Source organism: Ambystoma mexicanum, chromosome 8, assembly GCF_040938575.1.
Source record: "Ambystoma mexicanum isolate Mex_15411 chromosome 8, UKY_AmexF1_1, whole genome shotgun sequence".
In the NCBI taxonomy this organism is placed as follows: domain Eukaryota; kingdom Metazoa; phylum Chordata; class Amphibia; order Caudata; family Ambystomatidae; genus Ambystoma; species Ambystoma mexicanum.
The window spans coordinates 464,481,410-464,503,358 of record NC_090929.1 but is presented as its reverse complement, the minus strand read 5'-3'; the positions used below and the strand labels follow the sequence as shown (position 1 = coordinate 464,503,358).

General features: G+C 50.6%; 1 protein-coding gene across 3 annotated transcripts in view; it reads right to left on the bottom strand.

Moving 5' to 3' along the window:
- The window catches only part of LOC138472085 (tyrosine-protein phosphatase non-receptor type 11-like), a 532,490-nt gene that overhangs the window by 336,158 nt on the left and 174,383 nt on the right, over positions 1-21,949 (bottom strand). The gene's annotated exons all lie outside the window — the stretch shown is intronic.

Below are 21,949 nucleotides of genomic sequence, written 5' to 3'. Positions count from 1 at the left end.
AAGAGTGTGGCTCGTACAGGCCGCTGGCCATGTTAAAATATGACATCAAAATACTCACAACCATATTGGCCAAACGGCTGTCGAAGGTCATAGGGGCCGTAGTGCATGGGGACCAGAACAAGTTTGTGCCAGGCAGGAGTACAGCAGGGAATTTACAAGGCTGCAACACATTATTGCGCAGTCAACAGATGTGCAAGAACAATACGCGGTTATCCCCTTCGATGCTATAAAAGCGCTGGACTCCATATATTGGGAATGGCTAATTGCAACCCCGAGACAATTCGGGCTGGGAGAGAATTTTATAAGATGGATTAGGCTGCTCTACATGGCACCGGTAGCAAGAGTAAAAACAGGGAGGGTGGTGTCGGCGCTATGGGATATTCAAAGGGGCACCAGACAGGGTTGCCCGCTGTCACTAATGCTCTACATCGTGGGCTTGGAGCCAATGGCCATATATATTAGGAAGCAATTTTTTGATGTGGGCATAAGAGCAGGAGGAGAGGACCATGTTGTGTCTTTATAAGCGGATGATGTACTGCTCTACCTAAAAGACCCGCACTTCAATGTACCATTGATCTTGGAGGTACTGCGGAACTTCGCACAAGTATCTGGGATCCACTTCAGCACCGAAAAATCATGCATATTCCTGCTGGTGGGGCTGGCAAGGGAGAAAGAGGAGAACCTCCCAGAGGTTGGGCTCCGATGGCAACGACATATGTTTAGATACTTAGGAGTGAATATATGGCACACACCTGAACAGATGCATGGGGGCAACACAATGCTAGCGATACAGGGACTTAGGAACTCTATGAAGTTTTGGGCTAGGCTGCCACTGTCGGTCCTGGCCAGGGGGGCCGTGATTAAAATGATAGTTCTCCCAAGGTTCCTGTATTCTTTCCATAATGTCCATTATTACATTCCGGCCTCTTTCTTTTGCCTGCTGGATAAACTATTGAGGGAACTACTGTGGGGCCCTGCCAGCCAGAGATTGTCACTGAGAACACTTACGCTACCATAGAGAGCAGGTGGGGTGGATGGCCTCCCACGGCCTCTGCCTGAATGACGACAAAATAGAGATACTGATCCTGGGCTCTGACTCTAACCTCAAAAAACTCAGCCCTAGCTACATGGCCTTTAATATAGATGGTAATGTAATCAAGGTGGTAACCAAGGTAAAAACCCTAGGTTTCTACCTTGATTCCACATTATCCCTCAAAAAACAAGTCAACTCTTTGGCCTCATCTACAGCCTACACCTGCAAATTAATCAGGGCCTGTAGACCCTACCTTTCCAAAACTAACTGCATCACTCTAGCCAAAGCCTTAATAATGTCTAAATTAGATTATTGCAACGCCCTATATGCAGGTGCCAATAAAACTATCAAACAAAATGCAAATACTACAGAACAATGCTCTTAGAGCAGCCTTGGACATACCCCGAAGAGATCACATACCTAACATCAGGAAAGACCACCACTGGCTAAAAGTTTGTGACAGAATTCTCCTCAAGACGCTTTCTATCACCTACAAAGGACTGAACAATACCGCGCCACCATATATCTCGGCTAGACTGACTAGAAAATCTTCCAGTCACCACACCAGAGCCTCCAACCATCTTCTGCTAGAAACCCCCAGAGTCAAACTCACAAAATCGGGTGGTGCGAGCTTCCCTGTTAGAGAGCTGCCCGTGCCTGGAACGCCCTCCCTTCTGCACTAAGAGATGATCAGTCCTACTCTAGATTCGGATGTAAAGTGAAAAGTTAGCTTTGAACTAACGACACCTACCAAACTGTTCCCCGGCACTAGACACTGGATTTCTGCATGTAAATACCTTGAAACCTGTACTACCTTGAAACCTGTACTATAGACTAGTGTGATGTGATGTACTGACAGCTCGTATATTTGTACTGTAAATACTGTAATAACATGTAATGCATTCACTGTATGTAACCAAGCTTACGTATTCTTGTTACCGCTGCGCCCGGCTACCCCAGGGTTTTGAGCGCATTATCAAATAAACTAAACTAATTGCCAGACTTTGAGAGATACTTCCTGGCTGCGCAACTCAATTTTGTGGGCAAGTGGTTGGTGGATGAGGCTACCTCAGAAACAAGAATTCTTAAACAGCTAATTGCACCAGTGCGCCTACAGGAGGTGCTATGGGTCCCACTAAAGTGTCTTGGGGCAATACCGAGGATTGTGCAGCTAGGCAGGAAGTTCTGGGGCAGAGCCTTGAAATTGATGGGGCAAGACCACCCTTACTCAACCGACACCCCAATAGTGGCTGATGTATGTGCAACTAGAGCAGACCTGGTAAGAACCAGGCAATGGGAAAGACATAGCATCTACACCTGGGGAGATATATATATGAGGAGGGTTCCTTCATGGAATTCGACTCCATGGTGAAAAAGGACGGACTGCCCAGTGGTCAGTTTCTTTGGTATCAAAGGATCAGGAGAGTAGCAAGGAACACCTGGAAGAGTTGGCCAGAAGGGACAGGTGGAAACCGGTGTCTAGAATTTATGGTCAACTTTTACCAGGCTACTCACCGTAGTGACCACCTTACTCCTAGTCCATAGTCCCCTTCCCTCCATACTTATGGGACATTCCTCCGTCCTGTGGGACGGGACAAGAGCACTTTGTAAAAAGCATCACGTTTTTCAAAAATGTGTCCTTCCTCTCTTTTTACGCGGGGTACCGCACGCGGCTGTAACCCCGCCCTTCTTAGCTCCACCCAGCGCATCGCCTATCAGTCCTTTTCTATCGCCAGGTCAGAGACCTTTAAGCAATAATAGAGGAACCTTGGACTAGGAGTAAGGTGGTAACTACGGTGAGTAACCGGGTAATACTCCCAACGTCCCGTCCCCTTTCCTCCATACTTATGGGAGATTTCCAAGCACTCCTCACAGGAACTACGGGTGGATGGAAACTCCCTTACTGAAAAAGGTTTTTCAGCACAGCCTGCCCAAACTGAGCATCAGATCTGGAGTTCAAGTCCAACCAGTAATGTTTACAAAAAGCCAATGGGGAGGCCCAAGTACCCCGTATTCGCAATGGTCTCCTAGGAGACATACCTTTGAAAGGCAACAGCAGCTGCCTTGCCCCTTACCAGATGAGCATGAATCCCTTTAGGAGGCTGTAGACCTTGGACAGTGTAAGACTCCGTAATACAGGCAGCAATCCATCTGAAGATAGTAGCTTTGGAGGCCTGCTTGCCCTGCAGGTTACCAGAGGTTGAGAGGAACTCCAAATTCAGAGGTTCTGTCTAGATAGAATTTAAGAGCTCTTCTAACATCCAGGCAATGCAAAAACCTCTCAGCTTCCGAAGTCGGGTTTGGAAAGAAGACAGGCAGCGAGATTGACTGATTTAGATGGAAATCAGAAACCACCTTTGGTAAGAAAGAAGGATTTGTTATCCTTGTGGAAAGCAAGAAGGGATGCTCCACCGACAAAGCTTGGAGCTCACGATGACCAAGAAAGCCACCTTCCATGAAAGGTACTTAAGATCTATCGTAGCCATTGGTTCAAAAGGCTTATGGCACAAGGCCGTAAGAACCACGTTCAGATCCCACATCGGATGCGGTTTGAGAACAGGAGGAAAAAGACACACAAGACCCGCAAAGTGCCCTTTAATCACTGGGTTTGACAGTGAGAAAGAGCACTGGTCCGTGGATAGGTAGGCAGCCACAGCCGAAAGATAAGTCCTGCATGACAGAACATGAATGCCAGAATCTGCAAGATGAGAGATGAAGGACAACACCGTGTCAATCGTAGCCACCCTGGGGTCCAACTGTTTGGCTAAGCACCAATGATAGAACCAAAGCCACTTGCTCTTATACTGTGATCTCGTCGAAGGCTTCCTGGCTGCCTGGATTATGCGCATGTTGTCAGCAGACAGGTTGAGATGTTTTAGAGATCTGAACTCGGGCACCATGCCGCCAAGCTGAACGATTGTGGGGAGGGGTGCCACAGCTGTTGATCTCTCCAGTGAAGAAGACCGGGAACTAGCGGAAGGCTGATTGGTGCACACACCGACAGATGATGACGCTCTGAAAACCAGAACCTGGCCGGCCACCACGGAGCTATGAGGAGAAGAGAACAATTCACTGTGTTCTTTAGCTTGCAAATCGTCCGATGAATCAGAGGCAGAGACGGGAAAGCATAGGCCCTCATGTAGTGCCATGGAATCTCGAGAGCATCTCCCAGAGAGGAAGCTCCCAGCCCGTTTCTGCAGGCATACAGGCGAAGTGTCTTGTTTGCCAATGTCGCAAAGAGGTCCACTTGCGGAGTGCCCCAACACAGAAAAAACTGCAAGAGGACCTCTGCTTTCAACTCCCACTCATAGTGAACCATTGTTTGACAGCTGAGGGCATCTGCCGTGACGTTCAGCTGGCCCGGGATGTGCACCGCCACCAGCCAGACACCATGCTGAACCACCCATTCCCAAACCAGGGCAGACCAACATGAGGAGGAGACTTGGTGCCCTCCTGCTTGTTGATGTAAAACATGGACACCACATTGTTCGTGCAGACATGAACCACTTTGTTGGCAATGACTGGCCTGAAGGCCTTGAGTGCCAGAAAAATCGCCAGACGCTCCAGATGATTTATATGAAGGAACTTGTCTTGTGGTGACCAGAGGTCGGAGACCTGAAGAAGATCCAACGTCGCACCCCACCCCAAAATGGAGGAGTCTGTAGTGATAGTCACCATCGGAACGGGGTCCTGGAAACCCGCCCCCACCGATAGGTTGCTAAGAGACTACCACCACACCAGGTCCGCTCTCATGAAAGCCGAAATGATATTATCTTGGAGTCCGGATCCACAGCCTGACGCCAAGAATTCCAAAGAGCCATCTGCATCCGCCTCATCTTGAGTCGAGCAAGGGGAAGAGCCAATACACACGAGGCCATGAGGCCCAGAAGCCTCTGGAACCCCCAGGCCGACATGCTCTCCGACTGCGCAAACATCTGACACGTGGGCAACAGATCCGCCATTCTGTCCCCGGTCAGGTAAACTCTGCAGTCGATCGTGATCCAAGGAAAACCCAGGAAAGTCCGGTCCTGAGAGACCATCATGGAAGATTTCCACCAGTTCACCGACAGCCCAAGGCAAAACAGGAGCTGGAGGAGAGACTGAAGATTGCTTGAGGCTTTCAGCGGACAAGGACTGTGCAGCAGCCAATTGTCCAAATACGGATACACATGTATACCCTGTAGCCGAAGATAAGCTGCGATAACCAACATCATCTTCGTAAAGACACGAGGTGCCGAGCTGAGGCCAAAAGGGAGCACTCGGAACTGAAAGTGCTCCTCCCCCACAGAACACCTTTGGTATCTCTGATACGGATTCCAGATCAGGATATGCATATACGCATCCTGGAGGTCCACCACGCTGAGCCAATCGCCCGTCTGTAAAGAGGACTTTATCTGAGCAGGCATGATCATCTTGAATTCCTCTTGGGGTAGAGAGAGATTGAACTGGGAAAGGTCTAGGATGGTGCGCAGGCCAGCCTTGTTTGGTTTGGGCACCGTAAACAGTCGGGAATAGAAGCCCTCCCCTCGCTCCCCTAGAGGAACAGGTTACACCGCCCTGAGATCCAGCAACTTCTGAATCTCGGCTCTGAGGGAGGGCCATCCCGACTGCTGGAAGGGAGGATTGAAGGATGGGGTAGGGGGAAGGGGTAGGCGGAAGCCCACCCGAGCGACTGACAAGACCGACCGGTCCTCAGTGATGGTCTGCCATGCTTCCCAAAGAGACGCAATGCGTCCTCCCACCGGGGTCTCGTGCGAGCGCAGAAATCCCTCATTTTGCTGGTTTGTCTGTGGCAGCACCATCTGAACCTGAGGAGCAGGAGAAAAACCGACTCCGCTGTTGCCTTCGGGAGGAATTTCCCAAGGAGTGTCATCCCTGCGGAATTTCTAATCTAAAAAAAAACTTAAACCAGAGGAAGGCCAAGGGTTTGACAATGACATCTGTGTCCTGAAAGGACAGACAAGGACTTGGCGGTCTGAGTGCTGTCCTTAGTTTTGGTCAGCTCCACGTCTGTTGAAGAGTGAAAGAGCTTCTTGCCATCGCAAGGCAGGTCCAAAACCTTATCCTGCAACTCCTTCGAGAACTTGGTGGCATGCAACCAAGCTTAACAAGAGGTATCCACACCAAGCATAAGGCCTCGGGCCGAGGTCTTGACATGGTGCGCCGCAGCCTCCAGGAGATCCTGCGCCAAGACTCTGGCATCTGACAACCACGCTTTGAAATCTTCCAACTTTTCAGCGGGAATAAACTCCGACAGACCTTTCCACATTTTCATGTTCGCCCCGCTAAAACCAGTTCTGCATTGGCTTGACGCAGCTGCAGAGCCGAGTTAGTGAAAATCTTCCTCCCAACGCAATCAAGAAGCTTATCTTCCTTGGCCAGAACCTGTGTAGCCGTCAAAGAGGAGGATGACGCAGGTCTGGATTGCAAAGTGGCTGCCGCCACTACTGTGGAGGAGGGGGGGGCCGACATGACTCCAAGGCCACTTCTTCTGAAGAATGGAGCCTGGAGCGCATCAACCTTCTTGTTGACAAACAGTCCAGAGTGTGGCTTCTCCTAAACTTTACGGACCTCGGCCAAAACGTCCTTCTGCAAGAACAAGCCGGTACGCTCCGAAGGAGATAAGGTGAACACCCCTGAAAGCACGCCCTCCTGCGGAGCGGGTGCCTCAGGTACTGGAACATCTAAGACACATCATGTCCAGCACCCGGTCATGAAAAGCTCTAACAGAGCGGGGCTGGTCTTCGCTGTCCTGATCTCCCTGTAGATCGTCCGACAGGTCCGGATCAGGTTGAGTCACATCAGGCACCACAACATCCTTGTCCACTGGGGAAAACGGAGGCGGGGTGGAAGAGTAGGGGGGAGGCCCAGCCGGTAAAGGCGGCGGAGGCACAGGAACCGCAGCCGGGACCGTCGGCGCAGGCGGGCAGATCTCCCTGAACAAGCCTCGAAAGTACTCCTTCATGGGGTCGGAACGCATCAGTTTTTGAAATTTGACGAAAAAGGCGTCCTCCGCCGATGACTTAGGCGTGACAGGAGGCCTCTCATGAGGGGAGTAATTCCAGGGGCATAAGGGAGAGGGTTGCCAAGAGGGCCCTTCCCCACTGTAGTCTACTTAAATCAAGGGTGCCGATGCCGCCGGCAGCGAGACATTGTGCGGTAGTGGCATCCGAGCGTTCCAGTCATAAACTGGACGAAACCGATGTGCACAAGGAAATCGATGTTCACCTGAAAAAGTACCAAATACACACAGGGCCGATGGCATAGTTGTAAGGGTTGTATCCAAAATGGCCACCATGGTCTTGGCGGGAATGGTCGCCATTTTGTCGGCACCTGAGGAGAACTGCGACACGTGTGGAAGTGAAGCAGGGGTCCCCACAGGTGGCTCAGGGGTCTTCATTTTAGCCTTAACACAAGGAACTTCGACCCAGCCGGAACTGTGTGGCCTAGAATGTTTCTGTGACATCGTAACAGCCAAACTAGCCTTCAAAGGAAGGACTTCAGCACTGCCGGTAATGGAGGGATTACGGTCTAAAATCTCACTGTGTGCCCCCTCAACAGAACTGGGGTCTCCGCAAGAGCGGGAACGATGAGGAACACACCTCACCTGCAAGACCTTAACCGGTCTCTCAGAACTGTTGGTCACCTTAGCCTCTAAATGACGGGCCTCAGACCGAGTTCGGTGAAAACCCCCACACGAGGGGCCTCGAACTTTCGTTCGGTGTCAACAACCTCAACTGAGGTCTCAGGGCGTACCTCAGTGATTTTACAGGAAGCTCCAAGTAAGCAGACCTCGAAGCAAGCTCAGGTACCCGATGCCTCAATTGAACTGGGCCCACAAACAGCTGCCACAGGAGGGGCCTTGGAATGTAATCCGGTATCAATAAGCCCCTTACGGGTTTGCCCTCGGAGAAAACTCTGGTAGAATTTTTAGGCCTGGAAGGCACCTCAGGGCTAGCCCCGGTAATTGAGCTTTTGATGCTCCTCCCGGACCGGGAAGACCCCAGGAAGGAGTCCCCTGGCCGGGGTGCCCTAAAAAGTAAAGAACTCACCGGGCGTTTCTTTTTTTTGTCGATGAAAGTTTGAAAGTGCGCCGGGGGAGTACGTTCAAACACCTCCTCCCACCGACCGAAAGGGAGTCGCAATAAAAGCAGAGTCCCACCGGTGGTCCGGACCCAAACACTCTAAGCACAGAGGATGGGGATCCGCCCTAGCGAATTGTTGCCGACAAGAAGAACAATTAGGAAAGTCTAGCTGAAACGGCATAGACGGACTACCACGCGACCGCTAAGCCAGAGCAAGAGAGGAAGAACTGGAAGGAAGATGCAAGTGCGTCCAGTCCCGAGCGAGCGGAGAAAAGGACTGATGGGCGATGCGCTGGGCGGAGCTAAGAAGGGCAGGGTTACGGCCGCGTGCGGTACCCCACGTAAAAAGAGAGGAAGGACACATTTTTGAATAATGTGATGCTTTTTACAAAGTGCTCCGGTCCCGTCCCACAGGATGGAGGAATGTCCCATAAGTATGGAGGAAAGGGGACGGGACGTAGGAGTAATAGATAGACCAAATCCTAGAAGCGATGTTTCAGGGCACAAGGCTTCTGGCACAAGATAGAACAAGCGTGTGGAAGGGCTGGGATGACAAGATATGAGTGGAGACCGAAGGAATGTTTTCTGGGTGCTTATCAGAGAATTAGCAAATTTAGGCACCTCATCAAATTCATGGACATGGTATGTGTGCTGGCCAATAGGGCCATTGCAATGGCGTGGAAAAAACCTGGGGGCCCGCAATACGCCAGGTGGCATGGTGAGCTAGAGCACTGGACGGGGGCTGAAACCAGAGTGTGGGGTGAAGGTGTGGCTAAGGCAAAGGGTGCGGGGTGCGAGCCCTGCATACGAGGCCTGTAGGGCACTGGTTTTGGACATGTTCCACCCGTCTGATGATAAACCCCCATGAGGGAGATGGGCCCGAGCAAGGCATGGCCAATATAAAGAGGACTCGGTCTGCTGCAATGAGGAACACTTAACTGAGGCCCTCTGGCCCCCTCTTGCCCCCAATACATCCTGCACACCGGGTCCCTCAGAAACACGGAAAGGTTAACCTGACAGATATGTTTGAAAATTGAAGACCACTTGTTGTTGTTACAATGTTTTGGTTGTTATTGTACATTATAAATGCCAATAAAAACATTTTAAAATAAATGCCACTCTTGGCTCAGATTTGGCAGTTCCAGAATTAACATATCTGGAGTTTGACCTGGGGTAAGGGGTATTAAGACACCCAGGCAAATAAGCCACCAAGCTTACAGGATTGTCCAAACGCACTCAAGTCTCTCATACAGCTAACATTACATTGTGTGCCCCATATGCATCCAGAATTGCATTGTAACAACACATAATTTACCAAATCGGTCCTGGAAACACAACCCGAGGCATAAATTAGTTTTCAAAAATTGATTAGCAGAGTTTGCTAATTAAATGTTTTTTCGATTAGCAAACAGACCCATTTGATTAGCAATGTTGTACTATTATTGTTAATGTCACCAGACGTTATTTGTACCCAAGACATGAAATTAGCAACAATACAGCTGTTATGCGTACAGTTGAAATAGATATTATTGAGAGGAGTTAGGCCTTGCCAATCCTTTAAATTTCAGCTAGGCCTGCAGGCTGGGTAACTTAGTTTACCTATTCAAACTAGCAGAAATGCACTCGACCCATAGGAACGGAGGACAACAAATTTAAAATGCGATTTCTGTAAAATGGTAAATGTTACTACAAACCCACTTTATGTTAGGCGCCCTGCTGTCCCCCAGAGGCCAGTCATGCTAAGTGAAACTTTTATTTGATATTTACTGCAACAAAGTAAATGTTAAATAAAAGTTTCAAACTTCTCTTGTAAATGATACTCGCCCTTCATAAAATCTACTCGACTATTCGAGGGGGCGAAAAGACTTTGCGAGCCATAGACGGGTCTGTAAAATGTGAAAGGTTAGCTGCATGAATGGACACAAATGAAGAGATATGATAAAAAAGGCTCTGAAAACAGTTTGGCCAGTTGTCTCCCACAGGTGGTAATATATAATACAAACATAAGCATAAAGCAAAGTGAAATCTGGAAGCTAACTTCAGTGTTTGGTATTGCAGTATATGTACAGACTGGGTGGAACTACTGATCACTACTTTGCATAAGCATATGGAACAAGTTACTTACCTGTAACTGTTGTTCTCCAGCATGGGTCTGGCATGGATTCACATGCTCATGAATATTCCCCGTCGTCAGGCCGGGAATCCTCGGTATAGAAAAAAATCAGTATCAGTTTCGTTTCTGATCTGTCTTTCTTAGTAGTAAACAATCACTGGTCTCTGGGTCATACTGCCCCCAGGCAATGACTGCTCTCTCCCTAAGCCCCGCCTCTGGCAGCCATCCTCAGATTTGGTAGCACGTAAAGTGGCAGTATGACCAAGTGAAGAGCCGCAGAGGGGTAGGCGGGAGGGTTTGCATGTGAATCCATGCCAGACCCATGCTGGAGAACAACAGTTACAGGTAAGTAACTTGTTCCTTCTCCAGCATGGGGTCTGGCATGGATTTGCATGCTCATAAATAAGAGAATACATAGCAGTACACACATGCACAACCACGGGAGGTGGCAACAGGCTAAATATTAAGCAATACAACAACTCAACATTAAGCATCTTTTACCTTCTCACCAGGCTCACCTTAAGCGAACAGGTTGCGCAGCACTGCTTGGCCGACCCTGGACTCCTCCCTGGAGTCCCGATCGACGCAGTAGAATCTTGTGAAGATGTGAGTCAACCTCCACGTCGCAGCCCCGCAGATATCCAGCAGGGGCACACCAGACAGGAACGCTGTGGTAGCAGCAATCGGTCGAATGGGCTCTCGGACGGCCGGGCAGCGGTCGGTTTGCCAACCGGTGACAGTGCATGATGCAGCCGGAGAGCCATCTGGAAATGGAAGTCTTCGAGAGAGCCTTCCCTTGATTCACAGTCCCAAAGTTCACAAACAGCTGTGATGTCTTCTGAAAACTCTTCGTGCGGTCCACGTAGAACTTCAGCGCTCTAGCTACGTCCAGCGAGTGCAGAGTCCTTTCAGCCGGCTACGAAGGAGACGGGAAGAAAACTGGCAACACCAAGGGTTCGTTGAGGTGGAAGTCCTACGGCACCTTGGGCATGAAGGAGGGGTGCGTCCTCACGTCAAGTATGGCGGCTTGCAAGATAGGGCCTGGATCTCTCCCACTCGTCGTGCGGAGGTGATGGCCACGACGAACGCTGTCTTCCACGACAGAAACTTCAACGGTGCCGAATGCATAAGCTCAAATGGGGGTCCCATGAGCCTGGTCAGCACCACGTTGAGCTCCCACGCCGGGGCAGGGGCCTTCACCGGCAGGAATGATCGGAACAATCCTTTCATAAATTCCTTTACCAGTCGATGAGACCACAAGGACGCCCGTCCCGTAGTTCTGGTGTATCGTGAGATGGCCGCCAGATGTAACTTGATGGAAGCATGAGCTAGTCCAGCCTTGGCCAATGACTGTAGGGACGGCAATACTTGAAGGGCCGTAATCCGCCGAGGGTTAATCTTCTGTGCACGGCACCAGACAGAGAACCTCTTCCATTTATGTCCAAAGCACTTGAGAGTTGAGGACGCCATGGCCTTTGCAAGAACCTCTCTGCAGTCGGCAGGGATGTCGTACCCTCCAAACTCTAGTGCTGCAAGAGCCAGGCCTGCAAGTTCAGCGACTCCGGGTTGTGGTGAAGAATGGCGCCTCCTTCTCTGGAGAGAAGATCTGCGTCGGTCGGCAGCTTGACTGGTGTGGACGTTGACAAGTGCAGAAGGTCCGGGAACCAGATCTGTCTCGGCCACGCCGGTGCGACGAGGATCATCCTGCACCGGGACCTCTTGAGCTGGTTGATGAGCCGGAGCAGCAAGGGCAGCGGAGGGAACACATAAAGAAATAGACCGTCCCAGGGGAACGAGAAAGCATCGCCCATGCTCCTCGGCTGGGGGAACCTGCTGGCGAACCTCTGGCACTTGGAATTCGTCGCCGTCGCGAAGAGATCGATTTGCGGTTTGCCCCATCGTCGGAAGAGTCAATCCACTTGATCCTGGCGTAGTTCCCATTCGTGGCACGAGCGCAGCTCTCTGCTGAGTGAGTCGGCAATCGTGTTTTTATTCCTGCCAGATGAAGAGGCACCAGAAACATCACTTAGGCGACGGCCTAATGCCACAGATCCTGGGCTTCCTTGGGTAGGGCAGGGGATCTGGTTCCACCCTGCTTCCGGATGTAGAACATTGTGGTGGTGTTGTCGGTGAAGATCCTCACCACCTTGCCCTTGAGAGACGGAAGAAAAGACCGGAGGGCCCAGAACACTGCGCAGAGCTCCAAGATGTTGATGTGGAGTGACTTCTCCTCCGGGAGCTAAAGGCCTCTCGCGTGAAGATCACCGAGTGCGCTCCCCAACCTTCCAGGGAGGCGTCCGTCGTCACCGTCACCTGGTGAGCTGGGGTCTGAAAGTCCGTGCCCGCCAACAGATGAGAGCGGGTACCCCACCACCGGATCGCCTGACGGATCGTTGAGAGAGATCCTGTCCTCGAAGCTGCCCCTCGACTGGACCCAGCAGGCGTCGAGGAACTCTTGTAAGGGGCGCATCCGAAGCCTGCAAAGGCGCACCAGATAAATGCAGGAGGACATATCCCGAGGAGGGACTTGATAGATCTTACCCTGTTCATGTCCGTGGCCAGCAGACGCTGCACCTTGCCCAGAATGGTCCTGATCCTTTCCTCCGACGGCGAGGCCAGCTGCGCCACTGTGTCGAGCTTGGCTCCCAGAAACAGGGCGACTTGCGACGGATCCAGGTGGGATTTTGGAAAGTTGATGGAGAATCCCAGGTCCGTGAGCAGCTGGACAGTCTTCGCAGTGTGCTTCACGGCGAGCTCCCTTGTCCTTGCCCGGATGAGCCAGTCGTCCAGGTAGGGGTAGACGTGGATCCCCTGTAGGCGCAGCCGCGCCGCCACCGGTGCGAGGCACTTGGTGAACACCCTGGGTGCCGACTTCAATCCGAACGGGAGGGCCTTGAACTGGTAGTGCCGACCTTGGACCACGAACCTGAGGAACTTTCGGTGTCTTTTTAGAATGGGGATGTGGAAGTACGCATCCTCCAAGTCCAACGACGACAGGAAATCGCCCTCCTCCAGCTGTCCCAGCACGTGCTGGAGGGTGACCATCCGGAACTTCTGTGCCTTGATGTACTTGTTCAGTCGTCGCAGGTCCAGGATGGGGCGCCATCCTCCTGTCTTCTTTTTTACGAGGAAGTACCTTGAGTAAACTCCGGAGCCCCGAGCTCAATGGCACCCTTCTTGAGCATCGCCCTTACTTCCAACAGTAGTTGAGGGACGCGATTTTCCTTCCTGGCCACGGGTGGAACACAAGGGCACTTCTTCTGAAACTCGAGGGCGTGCCCTTGGGCCAGGGCGTCCAGCACCCAATAGTCGGTGGAGATGGACTCCCACACGCTGACGAACCCCGCCAGCCGGCCTCCCACCGGGGTGCTTCGGCGGGGGCCCGACCCCACGGTCAGTTCAATCTTGTTTGGAGGCCGCCTTGCCTCTTTGACCTCTCTGTCTGCCTCCGGAGCTCCGAAAGGATGGACGTCATTGTTGGAGCACTCCCAGGGCCCGAGCAGTCTCTGTGTCTGTCTTGATGGCCTGAAGGGACTCATCTACTGCCTTCCCAAACAGGTTGTTCCCGTCGAAGGGCATGTCCAAAACCTTGGTTTGTACGTCCTGACAGAAATCCGTCGCCTTGAGCCATCCTCATCGTCTCAGGCAAACGCTGTTGCCCAACTGACGGAAACCGGTGTCGGCGATGTCCGTTGCCACCGTGATGGCGTGGTCCAAAGCAATCTCACCTTCCTGTAGGATTTCAAGGGCCTCTGCCCTTTTGGCGTCCGGAAGGAAGTCCAACAGCGGAGCGATTTTGAACCACAACTCCCTGTCGTAGCGGGCTACGATAGCCAGTGGTTTGGCCGCCTTGATAGTCGTCGCTGCAGATGAGATGACCCGTCGTCCCATCGTGTCCAGCTTCCTGCCCTCGCCGTCTGGCGGGGAAGTTGATGTCGAGGCCGATGCCCCCCCAGCTTTCTTCTTTGCCGCTGAAACGACCAAATCCGGGGTAGGTTGTGCCCGAAGGCAGAAGGGGGCAGCGTCGGGGACCTGGTACTACTTCTCGTACCGGTCCCTCTTTGCCGGCGCCGTGGCAGGGTTCTTGAGGAGGACGAGCCCTTCATCCCAGATGTCATCAAGAAGTGGTACGGCGAGGACCGTCTTCCTTTTAGCCTTGCGCCGTTGGTAAAGGAACCCTTCCTTCTTCTCTTCTGGGGAGAGCTGGAAGAGCTTGGATGCCCTGGAAATCATGGCATGAAAGGATCCAATCTCGTCGGGCGGGGACACCCGGGCAGGGGGCGACGGGGGACACGTCCCGTCGTCGCCTCCGTCGTCATCTGTACCTGTCGTAGCCGTGTCCGTGCCTGTATCATCCCTGTGGGCAGTAGACCGGCGGGAAGGCAGAGCAGGCCGCAGAGGTGGGAGAGGTGGCGTAGGATGCGTCGTCGTCCTCTTATGCGGTGGACTTTCCGAAGGTCCTGGCTCCGGTTCCCCCGTCGGGTCTGGCTCAGGTACCTCCGTCGGGGGGAGGGGCAACCTTGTCCTTATCTCCAAGCATAAGGACTGAATCGCTGACAAAATGGCCGCCGAAGTGTCCTGCGGCGCCAGAAACGACAGGCCTAAGGGCTCTTGAGGAACCTCGTCGGCGACACCGTCGCTCTCGTCGTCGCCCTCGTCGGGATCCCTCCCGATGGGCTGGGCCTCTTCCACGACTTCGATGAGCTCTTCTTCAGAGGTCGTGTCCGTATCCATGATGGCCACCTGCCCCTCCCCCACCGTTTCCAACGAGGACTTCGTGGCGGTCTTCTCAATGGGCCTGAAAGATGACTCCCTGCGCGGTGGCAGGGAGACTCTGGGTCCTGAGGTCGCGTAGACTCCACAGGCTGAGCCAGGGCCGCTGCGACATCCTCAATCGAGGTCTTAGCAGGGTGAATTAAAGCCATCGTCATCTTCTGTACGCCTGGGGCCTTCACCTTGGGGGGAGGGTCCGAGCCTCGCTCCCCCTCTGCCGGAATCTTCGAGATCGACCGGGGACCTCTCCAGAAGCTTCGCCAGGTTCTTGGACTTCCTCTTACCCAAGCCAGATTGTTGGCTCGTGGTTGATGGCGCCGAGGAGGTTGCGCCCTGCCTGGCAGCCAAGGAGCCCGACCATTCGCCGCTCCTGGTGCCCGCGGACTCGCGGTGCTTGGCCTTTTGTTGGGCCCCTGTCGCCGGGGCGCCCTCACAGGACTTAGAAGACCGCTCAGACTTCTTTTTCTTCTTCTCGCCTGACAGGCTCTTCCATTCTAGCCAGTTGGCGAGACGGAGGTGGCGATCCTTCATGGTCCGCTCCGACATGTTCCCACAAAACGCACAGCCCTTCTCCGTGTGCGTCTTGTCCTCATGGAGACAGTAGAGGCATAACGAATGCTCGTCCTCCTTGAAAACATTATGAAGCTGGCATCCAGGGCAGGTCCTGAACAGCTTCCCGGGCGTCGAGCTTCCCTTCTCCTGGGCCATGTCCGGGGTAGGCCTCGGAACTTCTGGAATCCTCCAAAAGTGTAACTCGACGAAATCTTCACCCTTGAAGGGCATAGAAAACTCCAAAACGGATCCCCGTTGATCGGATGTAGAAACGGTGGAGCTTGAGGCTCTATTTAACCGAAAAATGAGAAAAATCTCCTGAAAAGCGCGAAAACGCAGCAAAAGCTCGAGAGCTGCAGCACGAGGACTCCCAACACTTGAACGTGTGGTAAAAATCTGAGGATGGCTGTCAGAGGCGGGGCTTAGGGAGAGGGCAGTATTTGGCTGGGGGCAGTCTGACCCAGAGACCAGTGATTGTTTACTACTAAGAAAGACAGATCAGAAACAAAACTGATACTGATTTTTTTCTATACCGAGGATTCCCGGCCTGACGACGGGGAATATTCATGAGCATGTGAATCCATGCCAGACCCCATGCAGGAGAAAGTTGGCTTTTTGTATTCATTATGTAAGAGGCAAGAAAGAGCCTAAGCAGAGTGGATTGTGTAGCAGGCAGAGGACTGGGCAAAATAGGTGGAATGTTGTAGTTTGTGGTCATTTCACATGTAGGGTACCTGGTATAAAGCAACAGGGTGATTTAGAGAATGTCAAGGTATATGGGTTTGCTCATGGGTTGAGCACCAGTTGCAAAATGTATGCAACCTGGAGGTTACAGAACAAGGTTTGTCATTTCATCATGTGATCATGTACACTTTCAAGTGGTCACTCGTCAATATGATGCATCTTCGCCAGGAAAATGAAATCTAGTTGACACTGACATTTAGATACACTAACCTAAACATTACTGTAAAGCATGAAGATGATGCAGTGTTTTACAGTATTAATACTCAGATGTGCATTATGTAACAACTTACATTTTATGAATGGAATTGCATCATTATCTTTAATAAAATATAAAGTTGCAGATACATCTTTTTTCCAGACAGGATATAGAAAGCTTAATAAAAGTATGATCTTGAATACTTCTGGACTGCAATTCTTTGAAAAAGAAAAGGTAATTCCTGCCTAGCACTCCCACACATGCCTTTGGCACTTAAGAGTGGAGGAGATGATTACTGCTGCACTTTCTCTCCATTAGCACTTCAAGTGAACAGAGAAAAGAGGGTGAAGAGAGCAACGAGGGTAAGAGGAATGCAGGGTGAGCTGTGCTTTCATTGAAGAGGGCAACTTAAATAGCTAACTTTGCTACACAAGTGTCCATTTGATTAGCAACCCTACAGAATTGCATAGCAAATTGCTATGCGACACTGCTTATTTTATGCTTTGCAACCCAATTATCACAACACTTTAGGACAGATCTGCTGCCTCCCTTTTACACAACCATGGTCCACTAACAGGACTCGCACGTACACCCATGCCATCACAAAGCATTCTTCCACCGCTGCATCCCTCCCTCCCATGTTCATAGCATCCATTTTCGGCTTTCAATCCTCTTATCTACCCTTTGCTCATTTTCTTCCTGCAGACTACAGTTTGGATAACCTTGTAGGATCTTGGAGGCTACTAAAACAGACATTTAGCACAGTGGAAAAGTATGTGAACTTTTAATGTATCGATTTTGATCATATTTACTGTCAACATTTTCTCTTTTTGGAGGAATTCAACTCCAGTCAAACAGTGGTGGTGCTAGGATTAAGGTGGAGCTTTATTCTTTAAAAAAAGGTTTTTGGAAATAAACACATTTCCAACTGTAGAAGCCCAGTCTTTGTGGCAGTGATATGGGAACAACACATGCTAACAAGCCTATATTTCGGAGAACAAGCAGGGCTGGGAATGAACAATTTACTGGGGAGGCCCACCTCATGCACGGGGGTGGGATAGGGCAATGGAGTCGCAGTGTGGTGGATTGTCAGTGGTGTGGGGGGTACGAAGGGGTGGAGATAGGTGTCGAATAATATGGGAGCCCTGAACAAAGGATGTTGGCTACATTGCATAAAAACAAAGTGCATTTTGGGAATTTAAGAATGACCAATTTATCAAACAGGTCTGTGAAAGCAATTCAAATGTACATTCAGAGCTCCAGGTACGATTTTGAAGTGGGAGTATTTTACTCCCTATTTTTTTAAGTTGGGAGTAAAATGATTTTTAGGGAGCATAAATGCAAGTTCAGTTTCCAATGGGAGCATTTTATAAGCGAGTAAAAACATTTGAACTGGAAAACAGGTATGTTTTTGTAATAATTATTACTTGGCACCTCGTTATTCATACATATTATAAGATACAGGTTTACTTCTTTGAATCGGGCAGAAATAATAGTAGTTTCTTTGTGTGGTACTATGTGCACTACTGGCCCAACCATATCCATGCAGCTGTGCGGGTGAAAGCAGGAGCAAAAAGGTCACACGTGCCAGTTTCCTATTTTTAGTTTTTTTTACTCCCTTCTTTTATTTTTTGGGAGTTTTTGCCTATTTTTAGGGTGTAAAAGTGGTTGATACACACCGTATATATAGGGCTGTGTGCATTCCTTCTGAGCAAGCAACGCACACTGGTTATGGTGCTCATTTAATCTGTGCAAATAGTCACCATGACAGTAAAATGTATGCAAAGCATTACATATTTTTTTTTGTTATTTTTCATTTGTAAAGCGCACCGAACCCGGGGCTATGTGGGCGCCGATTACTGGTTACTTAGTGGTTACAGGTAGACATACGATGTAGCATACATTATATAACAGTGGGTTTGCAGATATAAGTATGGTTAGTTGGAAGGTGTTTCAGAGGCGTTGTTTGAAAAGCCACCTTTTCGATTTTTTTCCAGAAGGCTGTGTGAAAAACCTCTGACCTGATGTCAAGTGGTAAGGTATTTCATAGTTGTGTCACCATGACCGGGAAGCTTCGCCCCCCTGCTTTGGCACTTTTGAATTTAGGTGTGGTGACGAGGTGTGAAGTAGATGCTCTGGTAGGTCTGTCATAATGAGAGGTGGAGATTTTGGTGACAAGGTATTTTGGAGCATTGTTGTGGAAACATTTGTGCGTGATGGAGAGGATTTTAAATCTGATATGGTCTTGGACTGGGAGCCAGTGGGCGATACGTATGGCTGGCGAGATATGTTCATCGTTGGGGATGTTCACAGCTGCGCAGAGTGCGTTGTTCTGAATGACTTGTAGTTTTTTTATGTTACTAGCGGAAGAGCCTATCGATAGGGTTTTACAGTAGTCGAGGCCTGAGAGTATGAGGGCTCCGCCAATGTGGTGCAGTTGTCTGTGGAGAGAAAGGGTCTGCTGGCAGTGATATGTTTGGCTGTATAGGCTGCCGCAGAGGCTATAGCGCTGACTTGCCTAGTTAGGGTGAGAGATGAGTCAAAATAGACTCCCAAGGTTTTAACTTATTTTAGGACGGTGATAGTGTTTCCATCAATTGAGAAGGATTGGTATTTAGAGTCTAGATTGTTAAGTTGTGGTTGGCTGCCTACCAGCAGGAGCTCTGTTTTTATAATTAAGACAGAGTTCATGTTGTGCCATCCAGTTCTGGGTGAATTGGTAGATGTTATTGAGAGTTGCAGAGTCAGTGTTGTAGTTGCCAGAGATAGGCAGAAGGATCTGCACATCATCCGCATAGTTGGTGTAAAGGATGCTTAATTCGTCCAGGTAGTCAAACAGAGCTTTGTGAATATATTGTAAAGTGTTGGTGATACACACAAGCCTTGGGGCACTCCACAAAGGACTGGTGCAGGTGTGGCGGCAGCTATGTTAGGCAAGACTCTCATAGGTTGGAAAGGAATGATTTAATCCAGGCGATGGCTTTCGAGGGAAATTGGGCAGCGGTTTACAAGTGTTGACAGAAAATTCTGTGGTTTACCAGATCAAAAGGCGCAGAGAGGTTGACAACAGTAGGATGGCGGGGGCGTGGCCAGCGGGCATGGTGTGAGGACGGAAACTTGAAGCGCTCCTGCCCGCGATCCTACAACGGATCGAATTGCTCCACTAAAATAATAAATATCGAAACAAAACCTACACCCACAAGCAGAGGAACCCTTTACCTACTCCTGGTACTATTCCTGGAAGAAATCAGACATGCCAACCAGGAAAACGAAGCTGAAGACGGAGCGCCCTGCAGCTCCCAAGATGGCGACGAGGCCTGAGATAACCAGCAGGGACTCCAGGGAGATACCGCAGATCAAGCGCGAGAGACAGACGCGCACTGTGCCCACACAGTGGTGGGCAGACATTCGGCGCAGAGCCTCACCTGAAGCATAGCCACAGCCTGGTCACTCTAAAACTGTGCTGAGCACGACGCTGTATCACACAGAGCCAGTGCCCAATAAATAGCCCCCAAAAAAGGTAAAGCAGGAAGAGTCTGAAACTAAACGGCCAAGTGAGGCCACCGCTGCAACCTACCCTGCAATCCACACGAACAGAAGCACTAAAAACAACTCCACCCAACTGCTGAGGACACCCACAACACGCCAACCAACACTCAGAAGCTGCACGCATCACTGGGCCCTGCAGTGAACAGAGTCAAACTCATGCCAATGAGTAACAAACCTAGATAGAAGCTCAACCACCACCAACTAGTTAAACTGCGCCTCACCCTGAGGACAAACCACGAGATTGAATGAGGGCATAGTGACTCTGCAAAGAAACAGCAGGACAGATGTGAGTGAGACCTGGGACAAACTACGAGGCAACCACTTGATATACATACGGCCTACTAGACTCCCGCCTTTGCGAGCAAACCACCAGTTCATGCATCCCAAACCCGGAAACCTACTGACCTTGCACAACAGAGCGGACACTACCAGGTGGCTGACGCAATTGCGGTAGAGTGCAATCAAGAGCAGTGAATACAACAAGCAGGGCCACACTCACGCCAACCTAAAAAGCGACACAAGCAGGTGAACCCGAGAAGCACCAACCCAAACCTGCACAACCAAACACCCAATAGTCGGGTGGCCCAATCATGGTTTTCTGCTCAAGAAAAGATCACCCGCCATGGGGCACGAAAACCACCAACCGGGCAATAGTGCAACTACGCCTGACCCACCGCAGCAGACCGAGAGTCCTGGGATAAGGGATGTCTCCTCCTAAAAACAAATTGAAATTGGCAACAATGGACTCCTTCACGACGGTCAAACCCAAACAGCAATCACACCAAGACGCCACGGCCACTGAAGAACCACCAATCCCGGAAGCAGACCCTAAGGGTATGCAAGTTCTGAAGGTCATAGCGGCGCTCCGCACGTTCATCGATAATAAAATAGAAGAGGTAAAGTTGGACATGCAGCTTATGCGCCAAGACGCCCGCAACTTGGCAGAAAGAGTGACCACCGCGGAGGCTACATTGCAAGACAATGTCGAGAACACCCTGGACTTGAAAACAAGAGTCCAGGTCCTGGAACTTAAAGTGGCAAGGCTAGAGGCACGCTCTGAAGATGCGGAAGGACGTGCCCGTCGTAACAATATTAGAATCCTAGGAGTCTCAGAAGATATGGAGGGCCCGGACCCAACAGAATTCATAGAAACAATGCTCCAGCAAGAAATAGGAGCAGGAAAACTCTCCCGGGGATCCTCTGTAGAACTGGCCCCCAGATCCCTACAAAAACGATCCCCAACATGTCCATACCCAGGCCCAATAATAGCAAAAATTCTAAACTTTCGCGACAGAGAAACAATACTGCGATCCTCGAGAGAAGGCGGGGAAATCAGGAGAAAGGACTCTACAATAGTCATGTACCCCGACTACACTCCCACAGTGCAACGTGCAAGGAACTCTTTCATACCAGTGAAAGCAAGATTACGGAAACTCAATCTTAAGTACATGCTACTTTACCCATCACACCTCAAAGTACTTTACAAGGGAAAAGCAATCTTTTTAGAGACTCCAGCTGCAGCAAACATGTGGCTCGAACATAATCTTGCAGATGACAGGAAAGAAACAGCAAATTGAAACAAGTAATGGACTATTGGATCATATTTGGAGCTACAGCACAAAGATAGCAACATCGGGAAGGAGCGCAAAGAACCACATACGCGAATGACAGCAACCCACCCCTCCAGAAAATGTGCAGGCCGAACGCCTACACACCGCCCGCACCGAAAGGCCTGGAACGGCCTAGAAGGCTCGGGAGCCCCTGAGCGCTGCAAGTTGGAAGCAACTGCTAGGGGCAGTTCACAGTTGTTCTGTGTGGTTTTCTCATTCACCAGAATGAAGGTTAGAAAAGTTGGTAAGTCTCCAAGTAGCATCACAGCGGGGGAGAGGGAGCTGGCGGGAGGG